Below are 5291 nucleotides of genomic sequence, written 5' to 3'. Positions count from 1 at the left end.
ACACACACACACACACACACACACACACACACACACACACACACACACACACACACACACACACACACACACACACAAAGGCGCACCTCCAGCCTCCACCTCCCTCTGCAGGTCTGTGGTCTGTCTCAAACAAGGAGCATCCTATCTGAAAATATTTTAAGAAGTTGATAATCCTCTGTAACATGATTTTCCTGAAGTAGTTTACATTTAAAGCTCTTTCCTATATGTTAGCAGCCATGCTAATCCATTCATTTAGCAGCGACGGCCCTCTGCTGCTAAGTCCTAACCTCTGCTCCTTCAAATTTCTTTTTTTTTTTTTTTTTGTAATTGTCGCAAATACTCCACCGCTACATGTCTCAAATTTTACAGCAGTCTTGCACTGTGTTGGGTACTCAGGAGTACTAAGGTAAACGACAGACAATTGTCTTGCTCAGTATCTACTCTTTTGAATCAGTCGATAGGACCATAGATATAAATCAGTAGATAAGACACACCCCTCGGAGCTGTGTGCTACGGCGATGCTAAGCTAGTGGGGGCAAAGTTTCAGTGGATTCTCCAGTAGGGGCAAGACCGATTTGTGGCACTGGCAGCTAGCAGTGACACTTTTTGTGGCACCGCTGCGGTGTCACGGTTAATGCCACTGTGCAGTGACACTTTTTGTGGCACCGCTGCCGTGCCACGGTTAATGCCACTGTTTGGGCGAGATGCCACTGCCGCAGCGGCATTTCCAGTGGCCTCTGGAAATGCCAGCAGAGGTGCCACGGTTAATGTCACTGTTTAGGGCAGGGGTCGGCAAGTAGATGTGGCTTCGGGACAAAATGTTTGTAAACAATCGAACAGCGGGCCAACCTGCTAGGGGGTGCGCTCCGATTCCGCGAGCAGCGGAGCTTCTACAGCTGATCGCTGCTGCTTGGGACACACGTCTCAATTCTGATCACAGATGTATTAAAAATGACTTCCGAGACACACACACGTTTTGCACACACTGTTGCTCAGTGAAATCTGGCTGTTACAACAGTGTCTGACCAGTAGTGCAAACGCGGAAATGCCCGGCAGCAGCCGACCACGCGAGTTTCGTGTTGCGGTGACGGACTGGCTTGGCTCCGTGCCAAATCAAATTTTCAAAATCATCTGGCGGGCCAGATATTATTCTGACGGGCCAGTTTTGGCCCACGGGCCGCCAGTTGCCGACCACTGGTTTAGGGGATACCACGGTTAATGCCACTGTGAGGTGCCACGGTTAATGCCACGGTCTGGTAGAGATGCCACATTTTAAGCCAGTAGGCTACTTTTACCACAGTTTGGACGAGATGCTACGGTTAATGTCACTCTTTTGGGGAGATGCCACTACTACTACTACTACTATCTGGATGGGGTTATCCGATTCTGTGGTTTGTCCGGTGACCGAACTAGTGGTCGTTGCCCCTAGGGGCGCTAAAGACACTAGTTATTTGAGGGAAGAAACTGCTGCCAAATGCTGGCAGACTGGAGTAATGTGAAACAAATTCATCCTCAGTTCTCTTGAAATAAGCTATTTTATTTCCATTTTCATTCAGTTGTTACACATGTTGTGTGGATTATCACCAGAAAATATGTTTACTAAAACTGTTTGAAATAACTTGTCTGCCTGCTTGCTTGATTATTACAGCCTTTACCAGGCGTGGGTTACAACTGCCACAAAGATGCCACAGCTGATGTTGCTTTTTGGGAAAGATGCCAGGGATGTAAACATGATACATGAATAAAAGCATATAAACAATTGTGCTACAATTTTGAGGAACAATTTTACAATTTATATGTTCTACATATCTAAGTCTACTTCTGTAGACTTTGACTTGGTCTGACTGTACCGTTACTGGACTGTCATGTCTTATGCTGTTTATCTTTCAGTTACATCTTTCAATCATGCATTTTGCCTCAGGTTTTGAAAGTAATATGTTGCCAAATATGTTTCTTGTAGAGACCACAGATCCAGACATGTCATGCTCACAGTGTCAGAATATTAAACCAATCAGCCTTGAAACCAGCCTTCTGGTTTTTCTGGTATATTGCACAAAGAAGAAGGTATTTTAGGTGTTAATTAGCCTAGTCTTAACAGGTGATAGAGATCACAACATGCTTGATTTTTCAAACCAGGCAAAAGGATTATAAAATCCAGACTAATTAAACTGTTGCATCTTAACAATAATACTAGGTCCACACGTTCAGACTGTTTAAATTCTGGTAAATAGTTGCCACATCATGTAGGCCTACATCGACCACTTTGTTACTGGATTGACGCTTCAAACCGGACCTGGCAACCCAGCAGGTCGTCAAAAAGGTAATCACACAGCTCACGTCAGCCACTCTGGATTTGGAGAGACAGGAGCGATGGTCTTGTGGCATTCAATTAGCAAGCCTTCCACGACACACTGGCTACTGGCGAGGACTTGCTAGGTAAGTAAGTGTTGCTAAATGATTTTACTAATGATTTTTACTATGTCACTTTTTTCCGAGTGAAATGATAGTTAAGTAGGATACAAATTTCAACCACACTTGAAGCAAGCAAACCCTCCCCCACCCCCTTAACCTGTTACAAGGTAGTTACGGTTTTGCCCGTAATTTCTTATGCAAATACTCCATTTAACTCCGTGCAAACCCCATACGGTAGGTCTATCCTTATTAATGAGTCGGGATACAGTAAGGCTGGGCAGTTCCTAGGTTATTTACCTCCGCCAAGAAGGTTGTGTTTTCGGGAGAGTTTGTCTGTTTGTTTGTTTGTTTGGCTGTTTGTTTGGCTGTGAACACGATAACTCGAAAAGTTATGGACCAATTTTCATTAAATTCTCAGGAAACTTTCAAAATGGGACAAGGAACAAATGATTAAATTTTGGATTGGATTAAAGGATAAACGGGTATACCTTGGCAGAGGTCTGCGCTCTCTGAGTGCTTTTCTAGTATAACACTGCTGAACAGCGGGCCACAGGGGTGTCTAGTTCCAGTACTGGTCCCAAAATCTAGCAAGATTTTTTGTAGGCCCTACTCCCATACAAAATGTGTTTACCAAGCAAAGTAGATCCAACGCGAATATTTTGTGTTTTATTAACACAATGTTAGCAATTTAAATGTTTACAGTCAAATTTAATTAACACATTACACTAACAAACATTTTTTTAAAAAACTAAAAAAAATTGCCTCTCCACATTTATAGCTACTTTTACATTGTGATATACAAACATAAGTGATATTCATTTACTATCATTCCTTGTTGACCATTCAATTCAATATTTCCACAGAGTTTTGAGTTGGTGAGAAATAGCAAATGGAAATGGAAGGTGAGAAAAGCCACTTTCACAAGTACCTAAAATAACTTCCACCTAGCATGTCATGGTGGAACATGCTGTTATAACCAACATTGTTACTGTTCTTCACAGGTTCTCATCAGGTGTTCTGTGATACGGAGTCATTGTTGGCCTGTGTTGGTTCACAGTGCATTTTCTGCTCAGGAAAAGAACTAGCCAACAGAAGTCATCTTAGTAAAAAGCATCTTAAGGCTTAAACCACAGTGACAGAGGAAAATACAGAACCGGTAAGAAATTATTCTATTTCTGCACTAACCAGCAACTTAATATCTACTTCTCAGAAAGTAAAGTATGTGATAATATTTCCTTGAAACTCTATGCTCTATGTTGCTTGAAACTTATACAGAGATCTGTACATTGTCATATTCATTATTTTACGTTCTTATAATGGCATAACATTGCAGCTGAATAAAAACCTGGGAGATGAAGTTTGTCAGTGTTCTGCTGCTTGTCTGTAAACAGATTTGTAAACAGACACAGACATCCTTCACCTAAGCAACACCATTCTGCTTCTCCTAAGGGATCCTGTAAATACATAAAAAAAAATAGAAAATACAAAAATTTTAACATTAACCTAATTAATCCCATAAAGTTTTTCACATTAGATATATGTTGCATAATAATGAAATACAGCAATACTTAACTACGTGGCATGAGGCAGATTTTATTTGCTGCCAGTATGCATTAACTGGGACAAATATAATAGACAGTTTTAACATGTAATAAGTGTGATCTCTTTAAGAGTGTATAGTAAATACTCTGTAACTTTAAAAACTAGTTGTGAATGATGTATACGCAAAATACCTTGATGAGGTTTTTCTCTTTACTGCAGGGAACAGTGCTTCTAATGCATGCCATAGCTGCAGCTGACTGGTGCAAAAAATTCCAAATTTGGGGGAGCCTTGAAGCTGCCAGCTGTCATTTCAATGGACAAAGGGGAACAAATGGAAGTCCTCAAAGAACTGCAGAGCTGGGAGGGTGAATTTGATGAGTCCTCTCCAATGGAAATGATGTCATTTGTTTTTGAAAAACATGATGACTATGAGAACTTCATTAAAGAAATAGTCGACAAAAAACCCCTGAAAATATTTGCCTGGTTTGAGGAGGTTATGAACCTGAGTAAATAAATTAATCCAGGAAAACACCCCCTCCCACCCACCCACACACCCACACACCCACCCACCCACCCACACACCCACACACCCACACACACCCACACACACACACACACACACGCCATATATGTTGTATTTACTATTTTACTTTATTTTGTATTCTGTATTGTATTTATAGTGTATTAAAATGGTTGAGTTGTTTGAGACAAATATGATGCACACACCTCATATTTTGTATTTTATTACTGTATTTACTGTTTTACTTTATTTTGTATTTTTATTGTATTTATAGTGTATTAAAATGGTTAAGAGTTGTTCAAGACAAATATGATACACACACCTCATATTTTGTATTTTATTTCTGTATTTACTATTTTACTTTATTTTGTATTTTGTATTGTATTTATAGTGTATTAAAATGGTTAAGAGTTGTTCAAGACAAATATGATACACACACCTTATATTTTGTATTTTATTACTGTATTTACTAATCTACTTTTTTGTATTCTGTATTGTATTTAAATTTTGATCGTAACTAATATTTACTTTCAATTTAATCAGTTTAAATTTCATCTGCTTTTAATTGTTCAACTTTATTTCTGTGCAAGGCTCTGATGAGAATTTTTCAGAACAGCATGGAGATGAGGGAGGGGGCTAAACACTGATTGCCATTCATAACAGAGTTGCTGGAATGCTGGTAAAAAAAAAAAACAAAAACAAAAAAACTTTAAGATCCCAATGCACCGTGGCATGAACCGTGGCATCCAGGGGTGAAAGTAGTTTTAAATTCTTGCCGGAACTATTAGTAATAGTTCCGGACCGTTCCGGCTTACTT

This window comes from Acanthochromis polyacanthus, chromosome 23 (genome assembly GCF_021347895.1).
Source record: "Acanthochromis polyacanthus isolate Apoly-LR-REF ecotype Palm Island chromosome 23, KAUST_Apoly_ChrSc, whole genome shotgun sequence".
NCBI classification, from domain to species: domain Eukaryota; kingdom Metazoa; phylum Chordata; class Actinopteri; family Pomacentridae; genus Acanthochromis; species Acanthochromis polyacanthus.
The sequence above is the reverse complement of the archived record's forward strand: the minus strand, read 5'-3'. Positions refer to the sequence as shown.